The 22,934-nt window shown below is 39.8% G+C and overlaps 1 pseudogene; it reads left to right on the plus strand.

Annotated features, from left to right (window-relative positions):
* The window catches only part of LOC107136684, a 30,990-nt pseudogene extending 14,404 nt beyond the window's left edge, over positions 1-16,586 (plus strand).
* Positions 16,587-22,934: the final 6,348 nt, after the last annotated feature.

Consider the following 22,934-nt stretch of genomic DNA (forward strand, 5'->3'; position numbering starts at 1 on the left):
AGCCCAGGTGACCAGCATGGTCCGTGTTGTCCCATGTCAGGGACATGAGGTAGCTGCTGACCCATTTCTGGGATTTCGTCACTATTTCCAACCCAGTGCTCAACCTCAGTGGTCTCATAGAAAGACCTGCTGGTCAGTGTTTCAGGCTCACTGGCCTGGTGTTAGAGTGAGGTTTTGGTGTAAACTTAGTTCTGGGGGTACAGGAAACTCTGCTTGTACCTTTTAGAGTCAGAGATGATTCCAAAATTGACAAAAAAAAAAATTGGGTTTACCTGATAATAGTCTATCTGCAATGAATATGGCCTGTTCTCCTTTAGAGAAAGGAGAATCTCCTTTAGAGAAAGGAGAATCTGCCACTTCAGATTTCACCTTGATGGTCCTTTCTTTAAGGTCTTCTCTAGGGCCAGCCAAGTAAACACATGCTGTCAACATTACACAAGGCCACTTAAACAAAGCACTCACCTAATTGTTGCTACTTGACACAATCCCTTTGCTCCACTCAAAGAGCAACTCTATGGCTGTAATAATCTTTAAAGGAATGAGTATGTTCTTCATTTTCAAAATAAAGTCCATTCCCCAGAAATATAATTACTTTCATCATAAAGTTGTTTTTTTCCCCATATCATTGGGCATTTATTAATCACCATGAAATACTACCAAAAGCATCCTGGAGAGAGAGAAAAGATGCAGTAAAGTTGGTAGAAAGCAAGAGCTCAAGTCAGACTGGTAGGAAGCAACCAAATTTGTGCCAAAAGGCAAATTCTGGTTACAAAGTCCCACATATCTTCCCTGAATTCCTGTTGCCTTCCCCTCTCAAAAGTAAACTCACATTTCTATGTATACTGAGAAACAGGAATTCGTGGAAACCAGAAAGACAATGGCCATTGAGATTATTCCAGAAGTATATTGTTCTTGAAGCATACTATAGGCAAAGAAAGGTACAGTTTAGAATCAGTACCATTGTAATGTGTTTTTCTCCAAAAACACTGTAACAGAAGTTATTCATCTTGTCTATAACCACGTCTCTGTTCTCCCTTGTTCTGTTTTCTCTCACCAATCTCGAACCATTGTCTAGTCTTGGTTTTCTACTACTTAACAGGTGCATTGTCTGGTCATATGACTCCAGAAGAGAGTTCTGTGACTCTGCAGAAGACCCTAGGAAGATTTAATAGCAGCAGTTCTCAAAGAATGATCTTAGACTCCTGGGTGTCCACACAACCCTTTTAGGGGATTTTAAAAGTCAAAGTTATTTTAATTGTCATGCTTTGTTTTTAGAATGACTCAATACAGCAGTGATAAACAGTAGCCATTGGATTTTTTTTTTTTTTAATGAGACAGGTCTCACTATGTTGCCCAGGCTGATCTCAAACTCTTGAGCTCAAGAGATCGTCCTGTCTCAACCTCCCAAGTAGCTGAGACTACAGACACTTGTCACCAGGTCCAATTGTCTAGATTCTTTACTGCCATGAATTCACAAGAAAAGAAAAAGGAAAGCCAGTTGCAGTTAAGAATTTCCTTCTGGGGCAGTACACATTATTAATGTCACTTATTGACCCTTGGGTATGGGTGTTCTTATTATTCTGACAAAATAGGAAATATGCACAAAGCACTTCTGGGTACCAAAGGACATGGTAGCTCAAAGAAAAGGATTTGTGTGATTATGTGAATTGCAAGTTAACCTACCACTTTGTGTATGATTCTTTGGTAGACATTGCTTGAAAATGAACAAAGGGGCTCTATTACAATCAAGAAAAATAACTGACAATATTTGTTGCCAGCGATAAAAATTCAAGCTTTCATACAATAATTACTATAATTACTAATTTTGGGAAAGTTGTATCTGCCACTATGAACTTAATAGCTTCCCAATGCTTAAAAGACTTTTCTAAAAACACCAGTAATGTTAATGATATTTTTTTATATTGTACAACTAAATGCATGAGCCTTTGGAAGATGTGCTTAATTGAGTGAATGACATTTTCTAAGTGACCAAATACAGGATATTATAAAATCATGCCGGACACCACTCAAAGTGCAACATAGGGGAATGGATTTTAATGTAATGGAATATAAAAACTCCACTGATATGGTTTTATATTTCCAGATTGAACTAACTTTTAAGGAACTACATTATGGTTTAGATCTGGAATGTTCCCTGGAGGCTCATGTATTGAAGGCTTGGTACTTAATACAGCAATGTTCAGAGGTGGGCCTCTTGAGAAGTAATGCGGACTCTGACCTGATCAATGGATTAATCCATTGATGAATTAATAATTTGATGGCATTATTGGGTAGTGGCAGAAACTGCAGATGGTGGAACCTAGTTGAAGAAAGTAGGTCACTAGGGGCATGCGTGCCCTAGAATGATACATCTTGTTCCCATCCCCTTCCTGCTCTCCCACCTCTCTCTCCCTCCCTTCACGCTGCTGTGAGCTGAGCAGCTTTCTTCCACCATGCCCTTTCAGCATGGTGTTGTGCCTCATCTCAGGCCCAAAGCAATGGAATCTGACAACCATGACCTAGAATCTCTGAAACTGTGGGCCAAAATCAATCTTTCCTCCTTTAGGTTGTATTTCTCAGGTATTTTAGTCACAGGAATGAAAAGTTGACTAACATAGTAGTATCAAAGAATATCCAGTCATACGAAAAGGCTACTAAAATACTTTTCTGTATATACAAATACTATAAGTATATGCAATATGACTCTGTGTATACATATATATGCTCTGTTTATAATATTTATCTATGCATTTGTATATATACACATATATATGCGTATGTGTATTCCATATACCTACAATAAAAACATAATTTAAAAAGAGATTATTTTAAATTGATTTCTTAGTTATAACTTTCAATATGGTAAATATCAATAGATATTACACTTATTTTGGAAATTCTTTGAGGTTCCTCAATACTTTTTAGGAATCTAAAGGGGTTCAAATTCCAAAAGTTTGAGGACACAAGACTAAAGGAGGCACATTACAAAGCAATAAAGCTAATCTCAAATAGAGGTGCTAGAATTTATGGAACCAATGAGTTGTTCCCTGTGGGTTGATCATTGCTTAGGACTGCTGCCATCAGGCAGCCCTAGAACCCTTCTGCAGCTTCTGGACAAAACACGCCCACGATCTTACCACCTTACCATTGAGAGACATTTGAACCATAGTTGGGTTATCTACTTGTGACAAACCTACTCACAGCAAACTTGATCTAAATAGACTTTATTCTGTCTCTGAAAAAATCTTTCTTTAAAGGAAGTAGGGTTGCTTTCTTAGCAGTAAAGAGCATTTTCCATAGACTCAACAATTGAAGTAGTGTACGGAAAGTTGGAGGGCTCTGAGATGAGGATGCCAGAAGGGAGTCTATTCGTTTCTTTCCTCATTCAAAAGGTATTGCCTGAGTGCTTGCTACGTTCCGTGGCTGAGCTGAGTGTGGGGATGTGTGCTGAGCAAAACAGACCCAATCCCAGCTCTTCACAGAGCAAGGCAAGACGTTAGACAAGCAAGCCCATTAAGGAACGTTATGGGGATAAATGCAACAGAGGAGAAGAATGAGAAGAGGAGATGGTCCTTAGATGGGTGAACAGGGAGGCCTCTCTGAGGAGGAAACATGGAAACTGGACTTGAAGGGTAAGAAGGAACCACCATGTACAGAATGAGGGAGGGTTTCCCAGATCAGCGCACAGCTTATGTGAAGGTGTTGGATCATTCCCTCTGCAGGGTTTGGAACATTCTGGGCACATATTTCCTTGTGGTTGAGCACTCTGGCTCAGAAGTCTAACTTCTGATTTACCACCAGCAGGCTGCTTAACCCTATGGCAGTCACTCAACATTTCTTGTCTTGGTATTGTCCTCTATAAAATACGAAAGGGGGTATTTCTTTGTAGATAGGTATTTCCTATGGATTATGTCAGTTAACTTGTGTCCAGTGCTGGCGCTCATAGGAATAAATAAAAACAAATAATTGGCAATATAATACCAGTTTGCAGGAACATAGTTGAGGTAGTTGGCCTTGGCCAGGCTGAAACGTCCTAAGTAATCTTGAAGATAGTATAGCATCAAACCTCAGCTGTCCTGGTTATAATGTAGGAATCATATATTGATAGAGCCAAGACAGTTCCAGAATTCCAAAGAGGATTAGATGAAATAAGTTGTTGAGAAAAGCAGTTATTAAAACTTAGGATTCACATGAGTTTTAGAACTAGACTTTTTGCAGAAGGGGATCATTAAATGCACACCCAGGTGGAGGCTGAGGTGATGAACAGAAGAGAGTGCCAAGCAGTGAGTAGGACAGATGGGAGCACTGGCCACAAGCCCAGACCAGGACTCAAAAGATGGGACGGGCAAAAGCCAGGGCCTGGTCTCAGAGAGCAATTAGGAAGCAATTTAAATCTTTCTTTAGGTATTTCAGAAAGTTCCAAAAGCAAGAGGTATAATATTGCATGGACACACGGGCAAACATCTTGACATCGCCCAAGGTCCTTCTCGTTCCAAGAATGGGTGCTTCTTTTCCCCTTCCTCCTCCAAAACACTTCCCCTAATTCTTGCTCGCATTTCAAGCCATAATGGCTTTTATCATTTCTCCCTCTTCTCATCCTTTGCAGCAAAAGTGAAAGAGAAAGTCCACAGTAGTGCCTAGAGATGCTAACACACCCCCTGCAGGAGAAGAGCAGAGGTAGAGTTTAGTTCTACTCCTTCCATCTCTTGCCAGCTCAGGAGTGTACCAGATAACTTGGAAGCCTGTACTTCCTTAAGTTTCAGTCTGAGCCACTACAAGGACTATGAAAATGACCATGTCTCTGCAGGATTTGTCTGTGTTGTGTTTACTATCAAAGTAAAAAACTTCTAGTAAAACACTTTGTTGCAAAATCAATGCTGTTATACAAATTGTTGGTGTTAAGTCTAAACTAAGGTAAAAGTCCACACTCTGGAAATGATGCTCAATGATACACTGTGCTGGATATTTTCTGCTGCCCCTTCCCATCCTGTTTGTACCCTTCTCCTCCCTTCCCTTAGTCCCAGGAGGCTCACCTTTGTGAGCTGAATCAGCAGGCAATTTGGCTGCTTCAGTGCTTGATTGCTATCAGTGAGGAACAACAGTGAATGTAAGAAGTGGGGAGGTGTGAAGAAGTTGAGTATTGATTTATTTTCTGTGCTCCCTCCCCACCTGGTCACTGCAACCTTCTTCTGAAGGCCACAGCTCATTGCAGATAGCAATTGCATTTCTACTCCTCAGGCCTAGAGGTGACAAGAGTGCCTTTCTGTTACTAGTCCCCAGATACAGGCCTAATCTTGTGGTGTCCTAATACACCCTGTAAACCATCTCTTATCAGGTCCATCTTTCTCCTGCCTAGACCCTGACTCTAACACCTCTCAAATAAACAAACAATATCCAAACAAAATAGGATACCTTACTTGCTTACATCTCAATGAAGGAGAATGGTCTCTTAAGCAGGCATTAAAAGGAAGGAAGGAAGGAAGAAAGGAAGGAAGGAAGGAAGGAAGGAAGGAAGGAAGGAAGGAAGGAAGGAAGGAGTTGTTTTGAATTTAGTCATGGATGCTGAATGCATCAGAAGGTAGGAAGATTCCCTACCTGCTCCCCTAGCTTGTCCTTGGGTCCCTCCCTATGGTATTTTGCTGCTGCTGCTTTTCAAACAGGTGGAGGCTGCTGCTTTCTAAACATGGTACAGATTGTAAAGTCCATTTTTTTTTTTTTTTTTTTGGATATCAGGGATTGAAACCAGGGGTAGTTAACCACTGAGCCACATCCCTAGCCATTTTTATATTTTATATTTTATTTAGAGACAGATCTTTCTGAGTTGTTTAGGGCCTCACTAAGATGCTGAGGCTGGCTTTGAACTTATGATCCTCTTGCTTCAGCCTCCTGGGATGCTGGAATTAATGGCATGTGCCTGGTGCAATGTCCTTCTTGTGGTCTAGGGTGTTAGGTGAGTGTCAGCTCTTGCTAGGTGTCAGTATTGGTGAGTGTCTCATCAGACTTTTCTGCCACATTGGTTTCATGACTGTTGTCTACTGTCTCCCAATTATTCAGGAGATTATTAAAAGCTCTCATTCTTTCTCAGATTACATTGCTTCTTGGAAACCTTTGGCCACTGAATCATACCTGTGTTTTTTTCTGAATTTTTAGAAAATTTGCTTTTGAGGGCAGAGATTATATACTTTTTTTAAAAAAAAAAAAACAGGGTACTTAATATGATTTACGGCCTGTGCTAGCTGGCAAGGCATACAACAGTAAGAAAACAGAACTCTTTCTACTTCCACGGATCTCAGGTAATATAGGAAACCATAAGCATGCTGGGATGGTTAATTTTAGAGGTCGACTTGACTGAGTTAAGGAACACCTAGAAAACTGGTAAAACATTACTGCTGGGTGGTCTGTGAGGATGCTTCCAAAGGAGATTGACATCATACTCAGTGGAAAAGATCTGCCATTGATATAGGCAGCCACCATCAAGTTGCCTGGGGGTCCAGACAGAACAACAAAGGAGAGAGAGATTTTCTTCTCTCTCCTGGAGCTGGGACACTCAATTATCCTCCTGCCCTTGGACATCTCTATCCTCCCTGTCCATGAGACTCCCTCAGCAGCCCCCAGGATTCTCAAGTCTTTGGCCTCAGACTGAGACTTACACCATGAGATTCCCTGGCTTTCAGTCATTCAGTCTTGAACTGAGCCACAGTCCCTGCATCCCAGGATCTCCAGTTTTTAGACAGTTTGTTATTGGACTTCTCAGACTCCATAATTTCATGAGATAATTCTCCTAATAAATCCATTCCCACCTATCTCTATCAATATCTTATTGATTCTATCTCTCTAGAGAACTCTAATGTACATGTTAATAAATGTAAAATTGCAAAGTATGATGCATATTATTAATAAGAAATGGTATTATAACATATGATGGACCGTCTGATCTATTCTGAGAGGCCAAGGAAGGCTTCCAGGAGGTGGTGACATATTAGCTAAAATCTGAAGAATGTGCAGGAATCAGTTGGATCAGTTACTCTCAACCATGGGTGATTTTGCCCCTCCAGGACATTTGGCAGTGTCTGGAGACATTCTTCATTGGTACAACTTATGGATGCTGCTGGCATCTAGTGGGTAGAGGCAAGGGATGCTGTTAAACATCCTAACATGCACTAGAAAGGCCTCTCCCCAAAAGAACTATCTGGCTCCACATATCAATGGTACCAGGGTTGAGACTTGAACTTGTGGTTCCAACCACAGAGAACAACAGATGCACAGATCCAGCCTAACACCTAGCCTGGCACAGAGACAGCATCCAATATTAAACTGAAGTTTGGGTTTAAATTGGTTGAAATATCACCTCTGTTTTTCTTTTCTGTCATTACTTCTGTTAGGTAAAATTCTGTTTTACAAGGCTGGGGTAGGAATAAATATGACAGAAACATTTCTCTCCAAAACATACATGCAATCGGAAGCTTGAGTCAAGTAAGACAGTGATATATAGTTGATGGATGTGGGGATTTTTCTTTCAACCTAACATTGCTTGAAAATAGAAAATGCCCTCTTTATTTCATTTGGCAATGTGACTCCCTGAAAGTAGACATTTGGAGTTGTGGTCCTCAAATGGTGATCTAGGTTGAGCTACAATGGAAATTATGGTTTCGGGAAACTATAGAGCCATCCACAGCAGAAATATAAAAAAGCAAATGGACATGATATTTGGAGATAGGAGAAAAGAGTGAAAGGGAACTAAAGTTTATGGAGTACTTTCTGAAGTCAAGGCATGTGGGTACATCACTGCTTCACTTAAAAACTACTTATTAGGCTCAACAAGTACTTATTGGTTGCCAGGACTTGGGAAAAATAAGACTCTGGATCTAAAGGAGAGACAGATGAGCAAATGATGATAAAAAAATATGAATAATGCCCCCAACAAGTGAATTGGGTGATGCACTGAGTAGGCCTAAATCAAGGATGTCTGAAGGGCAGAATGGGAGGGCGTCCCCATTTTCCATGACCTGCATGGAAAAGGGGCCAATAGATGTGACTCATTGGTGGACTAAGAGGACCCTGAGCAGAAGTCCAAGGAAATACCATGTGCAAAGAGAAGGAAATTGGGAAAGAGCATGGCTTGCTTAGAGGGCAGTGACTACATGGTATGACATAAAGGATGTAGACACTGGGGCTTGGAGTGTGAGGGAGGAAGAGGAGTGGCAGAGGGTAGGGACATGGAAGTCTGTATGCTCGCTAAAGGAAGCAAAGGAGAGTCACAGATCTGTGTGTCCAGAATCACTGTTCTCACAGAGACAAACCCACATAAATACAGTTATGTCATACTAGACAAAGGTGCCCAAAACATACATTGGAGAAAAGAGAACCTTTTCAACAAATAGTGCTGGGAGAACTGGAAATCCATATGCAGCAAAATGAAACCAAACCCCGATCTCTCACCATGCACAAAACTCAACTCAAAGTGGATCAAGGACCTAGAATTAGACCAGAGACCCTGCCACCTAATAGAGGAAAAAGTAGGCCCAAATCTATATCATGTCAGATTACGCTCCAACTTCCTTAACAAGACTCCTAAAGCACAAGAAATAAAATCAAGAATTAATAAATGGGATAGATTCAAATTAAAAAGCTTCTTCTCAGCAAAAGAAACAATCAGTGAGGTGAATAGAGAGCCTACAGAATGGGAGCAAATTTTCACTACATGCACATCAGATAGCGCACTAATCTCCAGGATATATAAAGAACTCAAAAAAGCAAACAACCCAATCAATAAATGGGCTAAGGAGCTGAAAAGACAATTCTCAGAAGAAGATATATAATCGATCAACAAATATCTGAAAAAATGTTCAACATCTCTAGTAATTAGAGAAATGCAAATAAAAACTACTCTAAGATTTCATCTCACACCAGTCAGAATTGCAGCTATCAAGAATACAGACAACAATAAGTGTTGGCAAGGATGTGGGGAAGAAGACGCACTCATACATTGCTGGTGGGACTGAAAATTGGTACAACCACTCTGGAAAGCAGTATGGAGATTCCTCATAAAACTTTGAATGACCCATCTATATCACTCACTCCTTGGTCTATACCCAAAGGACTTAAAATCAGCATACTATAGTAACGCAGCCACATCAATGTTTATAGTAGCTCTTTTCACAATAGCTAAGCTGTGGAAGCAACCTAGATGCCCTTCAATAGATGAATGGATAAAGAAACTGTGGTATATATACACAATGGAATTTTACTCAGCATTAAAAGATAATAAAATCATGGCATTTGCAGAATGACCACTGTGGATACTGGTGGTTAGGAAGGTAAGACTGGGCAGAAGAATGTACTTAGGAGACCAGAGGAGTCCTGCAAGAGTGTCTGAACATGGAGAAACACTGCTGCAATACAGAGCAGCAAGGGGGTGGACCACAGGAAGGATGAGGCCACATCCACAAGGAGCCTAATTGCCATTGCACTTGCAATTAAGTTTCAACACATGTATTTTGGAAGACATTCAAACTATAGTAACATATATAGCTTTTTGTGGTTTGTATAGCACTTTGACACACTTTACTATATTTTGTACTCACAATAACCCTGTGGGGTTGGCAAGTAGTTATTTTACTATCTGCAAAAACAAAAACAAAGAATCAGAGAAACTGAGTCCATTGACCAAACAGCCATTAACAGGCAGAACCAGGATTGGCAGAATTTTTGACTTGTTTCTTAAATGTTTGCCCTTGCCATGCTCCATCCTTCAGGGTTCTGGTTCTAGAATGAATCTTATCTTCCTCTCTTGCACACACATTTCTTTCTGCCAAGAATAAGTTTTCTGTCCCATTTCCACCTGTTTACATCTCACATTTCAAGGTTCAGATTGTATTTCCTCTCTAAAGTTTTCTCTGATACCCTCCCAAGCCCATCAGCCAAAAGTAATCTCTCCATAGTTTCTCTCCCATAGTGTGTGTGTGTGTGTGTGTGTGTGTGTGTGAGAGAGAGAGAGAGAGAGAGAGAGAGAGAGAGAGAGAGAGAGTTTCTCTTGAGGTACCTGTGACCTTCTGTGTTGTGCCATAGTTACTTCTGGGTGCAGTTGTCTTGTCTATGGGGCAGCAGGCACTATGTACCGATCTATTCTCATCTTCACATTCTCATAGCACTTCATGGAAAGTAGGAAGCATGCTAGGTCATACTGAATACATGAGTAAATGTGTAAATGAATGAATAAAGTAAGAAAGGTAAAATTCCCAGAGACATGGTATTTGGAAATGAAATGTTTCAACAGTCTTCTTCCTCCTAAATATCTCTATTCCAGGGCTGAGAGTAGAAAAAAGTTTAAAGATGCTCAGCCCACTAACTTCTGTTTAAATTTTATGAAGAGGTCGCCTGATTTGTCATATGAAGTCAACCCAGAAATAGAGCACCAAACTTGGTTCAAGATATCTGGTAAACCAGTGTTATACTTGGGATTAAACTTTTAACTTAGATCTTCTTTGATTAAAAACTAAGACCCTATGGCCATGATTGGGAAAGTCTTTAACTGCATGTCCCAGGGTTTCACCAAGAAGGCATATCTCAGAATGTAGAAAAGAAAAATCCCCATTGATGATGGCTTCCTAGCCTTGAAGCCTGGAAAAAGAAAATGTGTGTAGTGCAGAGAGGCATGGAAATTGGAATTAGCTCCACAAGAGACACGGGGAAATGGGCAAAAAACTTGAAAAGACGTTTCTCCAAATGGCCAACAAGCGTACAGAAAGATAAAGAATAAGAATTAAGGATATATTCTTGATGATAATAAAATTTAAGAACCAAGAGTTTAAAAGTTAACCTTTCTAAGTTTATATTCTATCATTCTGAATACCTTTGATTATAGTCTAATAAAAACAGTAGGAAGTTTGGCAGGTGTTTAATTCTGACTCTGGAAAAGATAATCCTACCTGTGTGCAGTAGTACATACCTGTAATCCCAGTGACTTGGGAGGCCGAAGCAGGAGGACCACAAGTTTGATGCCAGCCTGGGCAAATTAGTGAGACCCTGTCTCAAAATAAAATATAAAAAGGGCTGGGAATGTAGCTCAGTGGTAGAGTATACCTGGGTTCCTTCCTCAGTTCTGTCCCGCTTCCTGCAAAACGATACTCCAATTTTTATTTTTTAAGGACAAAAATAATTTATTCTGCGTGCTTAAAACTTTGTTATAAGTCATACCTGACTCTGTTTATTATAAAGCATTATAGAAGAGTAATATGTCTATTTATTCAGTACAAAATTTATACCAAAATGAGCATCGCAGAAAATAGACAACGAGACCAGAGAACTTACAACCATCTGCTCAAGACCAAGGTTAGCTAATGCTAGGACCAGGTGTAGATACAGGTCTCCCGACTCTTACATCAAGGTTCTTCAAACTATATTGCTTCACCAGGTTCAAAAGAGCCATCCACAGCAGAAATAAACAAAAGCAAATGGTCAGTAAATTGATAGAGATCAGAGTGGAAGGCAGAGGGAAGAAATGGCAGCAAATAATGGAGCCTCAGCATTTATGAAAAGCAGTGGTGAGAAATTAATACGACAGTGACTCCAACCCCAGGTTTGCTATAAGTATTTTCAATGCAGCATTTTTTTGTTTGAAGAACTAAATGTGGACAATTTCAGGCTCAATCCAAGATCTCTGCCCATCTTCTCTTGGCTCTGGTGACCTCCCTATATTAACCATGACTGTAGAAAATTAGGTGGCAAGATCTATGTGCTCCAATAAAAGGGGCACAGGGAATACAGTGAGACCTTGCACTGTTTGGGAGCACAGCTTGAAGCTCATGAAATTGGCAGGATTTTCTTTCTTTTCTTTTCCTCATGTCTCTCCAATCAACCTTCCCATCCCTGACACCACCCTTCCCCCTACATCTTCTTGCCTTTGCCTAGAGGAAAAAAAAATAAAAATAAGGGAATGGAAGGAAGCCAAAGTGGGGGAGGGAGAAGAGAGACAAGGGACATAGGGAAAGCAAGAGGAAGATAAAATTGGAGACAAGAAAAGATGAGGAAGAAAAGAGGAACTGGTGGGATGAAGCTGTGTAAATTATTCTGATGCAGAATCACCTGGCATAATTGTTAAATGTGTATTTCTGGGCCACATTCCAGATCAACCAAATTGGCATCTATGGAAGTAGCATCATTTAAAAGTAAATGGAAAGCTTTTTGATAAAATAATTACTCCCCTTTTTGTTAATTTGATTTCAAATTTTGTTATTTTGATTTCAAATTGGAAAATCCATTTGCTTCTTTAAAGCTGGCAAAAAAAAAAGAATTATTCCATTTATTAGCCTAAAAGGCTTTTATTTTTTATTCTGCAGAACGATAGATATCGTTACTTTACAGGAAGAAGTTGGCGTATTTTCACACACATCAAAGCAGCTCTGAGACATAGCACCTTTCATCAAAAGGATCTGCTCTAATGAGAGTAGCAGGATGATGTCAAATGGGTTTTCTTCTGCCACAGGCATTGATGCTGTGGATGCAGGAAAACCCGCACTCCACACATGACTGTGTTGTTTGTCTTTTCCTTCAGATGCAATTGTTGGAATGTTTTGTAAATTATGGGTCTTTTTTTCATCATTAGCTTGCCTACTTTTCTTCCTTCCCTTTTTTCTTTCTTCCTTCCTTTCTCTCTTTTTTCCTTCCTTTTCTTTAATTGGTATTGGGTTAAGGTTGGCATATTGCCTGCCATGTTGGGAGATCCTATCACATCTTGTCTGCAGGGCCAAATCTAAGGGTTGCCACTGTGCCTGTGGTCAAATTTCCCTATGGCAGAAACTGCTGGGCTAAAGGATCTTCTGCAGGGTGTTGACGCCTGAGTGCACATGTGGAATTAGGTAGTATGTGATATGTCCCCATCAAGCTGTTTCTGTAGGGATGATTGTTGCAGCTGGATGCATGCAAGTCGCCTGGTGTATTAGCCATGGCTATGATAGGAATCCATATTGAAAAGGCCTGCTGTGCAGTGATCATGTTGTCTAACCATATTGAGCAGTATTTACTGGGTAAGTGACCATGTTGTGTACCCATACCTAGCTGGGCCTGCTGGGATAGTGATCACATTGTGTGTAATTGTGTGGCCACCCTGGGAATTTATTGCTATAGATTAGGCCACAGGGCAGAAGAGAAGCCAATAATTGTACTTGTTCTGGTCTATTAGTTGTACTATTGAGAGCAAACATCAGCTTCTAGTATGGGAAACAAATCTTTGGTGTAGCGATAGAAATAAAGTTGACATTCTCAATTCTAAGTATTTTTTTTTTTTTGGCAATTCCCTCTCTTCTATTTTATGTAATGGCAAATTACTTGTAGTTAGGATAAGGTGGCTCTAAAAGTAATGAAATCTGTACAAACTTAAAAGGCTATATTCAAATTAATGAATAAAATCAAACTTTATTTAAAGCTTATTCATATGGAATGCCTTCAGAGCTATTCATAAATTCATAAAAATAGTAAAGAATAAATGTCAGAGAACATAGCACCAAGCAGGATATTTGTTATTATTATTAGTATTAGTATTAGTATTTCCAGTATGGGTGATTGAACTCAAAGTATGCTTGACTATATCCCCAGCACCCTTTTTTATCCTTTCTTATTTTTTTTATTTGTTCTTTTTTGATATACATGACAGTAGAGTGTATTTTGACATATTATACATACATGGAATATAACTTCCTGTTCTTGAAGTTGTACATAATGTGGAGTTATACTGCTTGTGTCTTCATATATGAACACAGGAAAGTTACGACTGATTTATTCTACTGTCTTTCCTATTCCCATCCTCCCTCCCTTCCCTTCATTTTCCTTTGACTAATCCAATGAACTTCTATTCTTCCCTCTCTTGTCCCCCTTATTGTGCATTAGTGTCTGCATATCAGAGAGAACATTCAGCCTTTGGTTTGGGGGGATTGGCTTATTTTTTATTTTGAGACAGGGTCTTGTTAACTTGCCCAGGTTGACCTCAAATTTGCCATCCTACTGCCTCAGTCTCCTGAGTCACTGTTATTACTGGTGTCCATCCCTGCTCCAGCTTTATTGTTCTCTTTTAGCTAAACTATTGAAAGAATTTTCTTACTTTTAAAGGAGCCAGGAAATGTTGATAAAACCAAGACTACCAGCCTTATGTTCTAATATGTCCTTGTAGTTAAATTATGTCAACACTTAATAAAGAGAGAGAAGGTCAATAAGTAATAAGCCTGGTTCAATAAGCACACAAACATTCACATTCCCAGCAGTGTGACCTCTCAAAGTGGAGATTTGGGTAAGCTTATTACATTCTGGAAACTTCTTCTGGAAAGGTCTAAAGTTTACAAACCAGGTAAGCAAACCAGTGTCATTATACCCTCCCTTTATGATGGGAAAACAAAATAAAAACCGAACTAAAAAAGTCCACTCAAATGTTTTTTTTTGTTTTTTTGTTTTGTTTTTTTTTTTTTTTTTAGTAACCAGGCTTGTCTCTGAGGGCAATTCTGTTCTTTATAGAACCAAGGTAGATGTATAGAGGGGAACATATTAGGTTGAATATGGTCTAACAAATTTGTTAAAAACACTTCAAACATTTTCATTTGTAAATTCTTTCAGAAGTTCTTCCTGTATGTTACAGATGTTATATTATAATTCTTGCTAATGTGATTTTATGATATCACTTTTGAACATGATGACCTGTTTCTCTGGCAAACAGAAACCCAGATACAGTCAGCTGCCTTATGATGGGGTTATTCATGGGTTAGTAACCTACTCCTTTCTGATCTTGGATAGGAACTGCCATTTTGCTATTTTGACAGCAGCTTGAATTATTAAAATAAGCTTTATAATTTCCTAAAATAAGAGTATAATAGCAGGAGGAAAGAAAAATAGGGAAGAAGGGAGGAGGATAGAAGGAAAAAGGGAAGGAAAGTCAGGATTCTTCCCTCAAATCCTGTCTGAACCCATTTTGTCCAGATGTGGTACACTTATACAAATTTAAACTGAGCAATAAATATACAACTTATAATAACTTTAATTATTATGTTTTCAAAGGTCTATTCTTTTAAGAAAAGCAGTAGGTAAAAGATTAGAACATTTAAAATATGTATGTATAAATATATACAAATGATACATAAGATCTAGATTGATTTCCAACCTATTTTAATGCACCTGTGTTAATTTTATTGAAATAGTCACAAAATTGAAAATTTGAAATTTATCAAGGCCTGGTGATTCACCTCATCATAGTTCTTGTAGAAAACTTTCGGAAAATGGGAAACGAATCTGGCTTTTAGACAGTCTGGTTCCATTTACACATAAATCGGTCACTAATAAAGATATAATCTTCTCATTCAGAAAGATCTAATGCTATCTCTTTGGCCAGGTCCTATGGTCAAGATGATTTGAATAATTGTTTCTTTCGCTCCATGACTGGGTAATTGATGAGACTCAAACTTAAGTTTTTATTGTATATATGCTACAGTTCTAATTTTATGTAATTTTAATCACCTTACCATGTAAATAAAAAAGCAGAAGGAAGGGAAAAGAAACAGTAGTCTTGATGTTTATTGGGCTTTTACTATTTGCCATGTATTATGTTAGCCAATTTGTATAGTGTTATTTCATTTACTTCTTACATGGGCACATTAGATACATTATACAAAGTCGCAGAAGTTAATCAATATAACAAGGGTCACAGAATACCCAGGACCAGCTTTGTCTTTTTCCAAGCCCAAGGTTCATTACCAGGATTTAATCCTTCTTCCTTTTTTCTTTTAGTATTGGGGATTGAACATAGAAGTGCTTTACTGCAGAACAACATCCCTACACCTTTTTATTTTAAAATTTTGAGACAGGATCTCGATAAATTGTTCAGGCTGGACTTTAACTTAGATCTTCCTGCCTTAGCCTTCCAAGGAGCTGGGATTACAGGTGTGTACTACTGTTCCAGTCTCAGATTTTGATTTTTTAAATGAGCTTTTGAAACTATCTACCTAGGATGATGATAATGACGACAAAGAAGAAGAATTACTATTATGTCAATAGAGAGAGGTTTATGAAGTGAAAATGTCAATAGAACCTTCAAGCAAAAAGCTCCAGACCAAGCTATTGCTGCCTCCAAACTGAGTGGAAGACATCAATATGGTGGTAAAAATTGGTTCTTCAACTGACATTCACTTTTAGAGTTTCTTTGTGCAGATTTCCTTAAGTTATCTGAAAATAGTAGATCTGAGTCATCTGTAGGCACAGGGCTATGTACCAGCCCTAGGGGAGAATGCCCAGTACTGGGAGAACTGTCAAGAGAGGGGAAGTGTGGAAGATGGGGACTGGGTATGTAAGCGCCCCATCTATGGCTCTGAGTAGGAGGAACTGATGTCTTCCTTTAACCGTGTTTATACTGTGCCAGGCACAATGGTACACGCCTGCAATCTCAGCAACTCTAGAGGCTGAGGCAGGAGAATGGCAATTTTAAGACCACACTGAGTAACTTAACTAGACCTTGTCTCTAAATAAATAGGACAGTGAATGTAGCTTGGTTTTAGAGCATTTAAAATTTGGGTTCAATTCCCCCATTACTTGGGGTTGGAGGAGTGGATTCTCTGAAACAGTTTCCTTTGGATCAGCTGTGGCACAGCCTGCTAGGCTACAAAAGCTGCTCATAGCAAGGGACAGTTAGAGATGGGGCTTTCTAAGTAAAGGCACAACATAAACACTGGAAGAAGAGTCCAACTAAAAATAAAGCTGGCAGACAATAGCTATTGCCACTTGGTAGAGAATGACCTTCATGTTGATGCAGTATGCACAAACTCTCCACCTTCCCCCGCCCCAATGCCATCTAACCGGAGAGAGCAATGCACATTTCCTTTATGTAAAGGTCAAATTAGCTCTTGGCTCTGCCAGTGACACACCCTTAGCTCACTGCAAGGGAGAAGGCATAGCTTTCTAGTCGTCATTAGTCCTGGTAAAGCTCCTTTCATTCCAGAAAAACGAACAAACAAACAAACAAAAACAAAAAACATTAACCTTATCCTTTACAACATGGTCATTTAAGGCTTATGGTCATTTGAGCCATATGATTCTGCTTCAGGCAACTGTATAGAGCACAATTTTGAGCTCTCTCAGCCCAGTTTATCATGAGACTACAGTAGAGAAAAACACTATTCAAGGAGGATTTCCTGGAACCCATGGTATCTATTAACACTCTCAGGATTTGCATTTGGTGGGATGCAAAAACTTCTGTAGGATTGTTGGGGCTGCATGTATATGATGCTGTCAGCTTACATGGAGGGTCACTACAAAAAACAGCCCCAAGTATACCTCTTTTGTGTCTATTTGTAAGAACACTGCTGAGATAAATATTATACTACCTAGTTGTTCTATTTATGAAGACTCTTGGACATTCCAATGAGGACAAGGAATAGCTGTCATATTATGGAATGGACATTGTGAACTGTGAAGCTGACGAGGTTTTCTAATTTCAAGTTACCAGGAAATTTAGAGCCCATATTCTATCTCAGTGTATTTTAGCTACTCTCAAAAGCCACCTGAAATTCTTTCTGAAACAAGATGAGGGGTTTGGATGAACCAATAATATTTAAGTAATTAGTGTGTTTTATTTAAATGGTTTCTATTTCTTGTCCTGCCAAATTTACCATTAATAACTGATGAAACACAGTGAACCTGTCTTCCTATGAGGAGAAACAAAGCTGGTTTCCTTTCTGCCTTCTAATGAGCCATTCTGGAATTTAGAGAACTCCCAATACCTATTATTATAGGAAACAGGCTAATATGTTCAGGGGACAACAAAGATAAATCAATTCGCCATTTTAATTCAGAATTCCAGCTGCATACTCCATTCACAAATCCGTGCTTATAAACATTAGTCCTTTGTTGATGGGAGAGACAAAAACAATATGTGAGGGGAGCCACATTGGAATAGCAACCTAGGTTTCCTAGCAATGGACTCCTCTCAGATAACACTTTGAACCCCAGCAAGCTTAGTTCTCTGAGCCTGCTTGTTGTCTGAAAAGTGCCAGCAAGGATGGGAGACTAGACCACCTTCAAGCAGAGAGAAACAGCCTTCCCAGTTACCTTCCAAAGACACAGGGGGGGCAGGGGTGGGGGAGGATGAGTCATGGAGGATGTCAGTGAAGAAAGCTGAGTTGAATAGCAGGTATGCAGCTGTAGACCCCCCAAAAGCCCCAGGATCTACAACCCATCTCCCTATGAAAAATAATATGAAAGTTCCAGATAGTTCCATGAATGGGACAGTGGCTTCGGTTGAATGGCAGCTGTGCTGAATGTAGAGTTAGTTTCCTACAAATGTGGAATTTCTCAAGGGCAAGATAGGTGCATTGAGCCGAATGTTTTCTTTGATATAAGGAGGCTGATTCATAATGGGAAAGGGAGAGGGAGCATGGGAGGAATAGGTGAACTCTAGATAGGGCAAAGGGGTTGGAGGGGAAGGGAGGGGTTATTAATGATGGTGGAATGTGATGATCATTATTATCCAAAGTACAGGTATGAAGACACGAACTGGTGAATCTACTTTGTATACAACTGGAAATATGAAAAACTGTGCTCTATATGTGTAATAAGAATTGTAATGCATTCCGCTGTCATATATAAATAAAAAAAAAGATAGGTGCATTGAAAAGGATTCTATTTTACCTCCCATGGACTTGTTCCAACAATTGTGTTTCCCAGTTTCAAATTCTTTTTTTTTCAAACATCACTATCATGTACTTTATTCAAATAAATAGGATCATATTTGTCATCTTGATAGAAACAAGTGCCTCTCGCAAATCCAAAGTCCTAAAATTAAATCTACGAGCTCAATTGCTGTTGGACACAGATAATTGTCCAAGTCAGATTAATTAGCTCCATCACAAGAGTTTTACTTATTTCGGGTATCTCCATTCAAAAGCCAGAATGTGCAGTGTCAATCTATTCCATGTGTGGGGCATCGGGTGTGTTTTCCGGTCAGGGGTGGGATGAGGAATGACAGGCTATGGGTGGGATTCAAAACCAAGTGTCATGGACTCTCTGGAGCTGTGTGTTTTGAAATCTGTTTCCTTCAATTACATCTGCCTTATTTTCCCTGGGTTAATAAAATACAGAGCTTTCAGGCTGATTATTTTTGAGACTATTTGGATTCTTTCTGGAACTAGGAAGTAAATCGTCAGTTTATACACAAGGTGGCACCCTGTGATTCCAACCAGGTCTGAGAGAAGAGATTCTGCTAAGAGACTGAGCCGCAACTACAAAGTTTTTATTTATCATGTGGTATTTCTGCTGTGGCGAATAAAAAGGTGGAAGTAGGTGTTTGGCATATCACCTCTCAGTATAGCCTCCATCATCTCAAAGATTCAAGCTGCCTCCATAAAGGGTGCTGGAACCATAGGACTAATTCCAGTCGATTGCAATAAATGCAGATCCCACATTCAGATTACATATGGAAAACAACGAAGCTTTATTGGTTCTAGGCTCATTCCTGGGAATGCAAGGGGGAGGGGTAGAGATGCAGTTCACATACCAACCTAATTAACTTTCAATTGGGTTTGCTGAAATAGGGAGCCAATTAGAAAGAACTTGCCATTTACAAAACTCTGAAATAGTTGAATAGTAACTGTTTACTATTTTTAAGGTTCCTTTCAAAAAGTAATTTGTCCATTATTTGGAAGCTGCCTGTCCTGATTTTAGCAGTGGGAAATGAAAATTGGAATATAATCTCGATTTTTACAGTTCTTTACTATTTGTTCTAATTCAGACTATATTTATACAGGGGATTTATTTTTCAATATGACTTTAGAACTGGTTCTAATTGTTGGGTTTTACACATTAAATTTCCTGGGCCACATGCATGTCACTTGGAAATAATCTAGAGCATATTTGAAGTGAATTGATTTTAGAATGATTGTACTCAGTGCATTGTGTGTAGAAATTAAAATAGGCTCTTAGGCTGCATAACCCTTTGAAATAGGTATGATAAAGACATTTTATAAGAGGATCTACTTCAAAGGTTGAAAGGTAATTTTCTGTCTTTAGCATTAACAAATATATGGGTATACTATAAATTGATTAGAAATAAACTTTGTGAAAAATTGTATTTACATACAAATAAACACTACTTCCAATTGTGAAACAGGGGCAGTCTGGTTTGGGCACTGAATTGGAAGCCAAGAAAACAAAGAATGTGTCTTCATTGAAAAATGTATTGTGTTATTTGCCTCAAACGGTTTTATTCCCAGCTCTATAATTATTGCCTTCAGGACAAGAAGAAAATGGAGATTTGGGGAAGAAATCTGTTGCATGGCCAAAGTAAAAGAATAACAGCAAAATAACCACTATAGCAAAAGCTGCTCTTATAGTTGAATTTCAGGTTTCAAAAAAGTTTGAGTTGCTTTGATTCAAAAATTCCTATGGCCAAATTCAGAAAGATGGAGAACAGAGTAAGCTAAATGAAAGCAAATATTGGCAGCAATGGCTAGGTCAGATGACAGGCCAGTAGGATATATGTATGAATTCCAAGCTGGAGTGGGCTGGGGTTGGTATCATTAAATTTCTTCATGGAGTAACAGTCTACAAACAGATAATAGATGTCTGCTATACATGAAGCAAGGAACTGGGGATATACTGATTAATGGAACAAATGTCATTTCTTGGGGCTATTGCATCTTTAGGCTCTGGGTTATGCATTGAACAGCCATTAGTTGGAAGTTGGATCAGCAACTTTAGAAAGTTGAATCATCAATGAACTGAAGTATTAGATAGGAGGGTAGCATTGTTGAGAATATAAGAATTTTGGAGCTAGGATATACCTGGATTTGAACCCAGTTCTATGAGTTATTTATGTTGACATTTGGCAAATTATTTGACTGAGGCTGGCTTCTTTATTGTTAAAATTATAATAATTCTGCTTATAAATAAATATTATGAGTTATATAGTTATAAGAATTAAGTGTAATTCAATTAATTGAGATCATTTAAGTATCACTATAATGGCTGGTATGCTATAGATACTTAATATTTATTTTCCTAAAGAAGTAACAATAAATACAGAGACTGGAAGAAAGCTAACATTTCTGAACCTGAGAAGAGCTGGGCATTCAGCTGAAAGCCCTGGATGACTCATTTTTTCAACCAATGCTTCCACTCCACTCTCTTCCTACTTGAACCCAGCAATGACCCCCTCCCAAGAACTTCATGTTCTTCTTTGCAGAGGACTGGAGCTGCTCCAGAGGGTAGCACTCAGAGCAGGCCATGCCTATAAGCTTGAGGAAGGTACTGCTTACAAGAAGTGAGTCACAGCGTTTCCATTGATTCCAATAACTGGATGTAAAACACTCAAGTCCACTAAACAATGCTCCTACTCTTGCGGGACAAACTGGTTAGATTATTTAGACTCTGAACTCCATATCCACCATCCTGCCTTCAAAGGAGGAGGTGGAGAGAGAAAGGGAAAAGGGAGAGGAGGAAAAGGAGGGGAAAGAAGAGGAAGTACAGAAAGAGGTGCTAGTGAAGAAAGATACAGTTTTGATGTCATGTAAACATGACTGTAGGAATCCATGTTTTCGCTGTTGGACTTCAGCAAACCATCTATCAGTTATTAGAAAATGGTAAAATTGTTACATTCTTCGTGGGGATTTTGTGAGAAATCTGTAATGCTTAAAGACTAATCAAGAACTCAGCAAAAAGAGGGGGACATCAACAATAGTTGGTACTTATTTGAGCCAACTTGATTTTACCTCCTCTTTGGAGCTTCTTGTAACTAGTTCAGGCTAAAACTATTTTTCCTATCTCTGAAATCTCACAGCAATTGTCTTTAGATGCCATTTCATAATTAATCATGTACTACTGCCTCGTTTCATCTAGTTTTCTTCAAGTATTCATACCTGGGGGGGTGGGCTGTCTTTTATCTTTGCAGCTGCCCCTTTCTTCGAGTATTTATAACTCTCACTGTTATTCATGTTTCCCACCGTCCTGTCATTCTATCAGCACGAAAGCTACATAAGGACAAGAACTTTATCTCAGATTTCTTTCTGTCTTCACAGCACACAGTATTTTACACACATCGGCCCCTTGGGAAATGCATGGTGTCTTGGTTAAACTTTTTAAATCGAACATTTAAGAACTCTTAACATTTTTGAAATCAGAGAAATATCTACGGTCCACTAAATAACTCTAGTTTGGGTGACAGATTTGAAGTTCACTTGTTGCATGCGGCAGTCTCAAACCATTAACCCTGTGTCCATGAGCATCTTCCCAGTGAATGCGAGGCTGAGCAAGGATGCTCTTTCAGACAGGTACTTAACAGAGAATTCGGGGAAGAGAGCTGGGACTGCTGAACGTTTTCGCGGCTGCACCCCTGAGTGGACAGACGGAATGGACCTTTCGCATCTCCCCAGGATGCGCGAACTGGAGATGCTCAGGGAGCGCTGGAAATAAGCGCTTTGGGGACGGCTGTTGGTCTCCGGTGGATAGTGTCCTTTCCCGCCCACAGACTTAGGTACACAGGAGCGGCTCAGCGCTGCAGTCTCTTGCCCGGCGCCTTCCTCTGTGTCACCCATCGAGCGGAGTGACCCGGGCGCGAAGGCACAGGCACACGTTCTGGGATGCGGGGAACTTGCGCACCTGGCACCTGTCACACCGCGAGAAACCCGGCGGGCAAGCGGAGGGGCGCCACCCGCCACCCCTTCCCCAAGAGTGGCGAGGCCGAGCACGCTCCCGCCGGCCGGCAGCGCAGCGGAGAGAGTGGGTGGGCAGGCGAGGGAGGGGAAGGGAGAGGAAGAAGGGAGGGAGGGAGAGGGCGAGGCGCGTCCCCGCGGCGGGGGCGCGCTCTCGCGCGGGCTGCCGGGATCGCTCGCCGCCGCTGTGGTAATGTCCGCCATGTTGGCCATGGCGCAGGGAGCGGATCGGGCGGGCGAGCGGCGGATCTAGTGTGTGGA

The sequence above is a fragment of the Marmota marmota genome, unplaced genomic scaffold (assembly GCF_001458135.2).
Source record: "Marmota marmota marmota unplaced genomic scaffold, marMar, whole genome shotgun sequence".
NCBI lineage: Eukaryota > Metazoa > Chordata > Mammalia > Rodentia > Sciuridae > Marmota > Marmota marmota.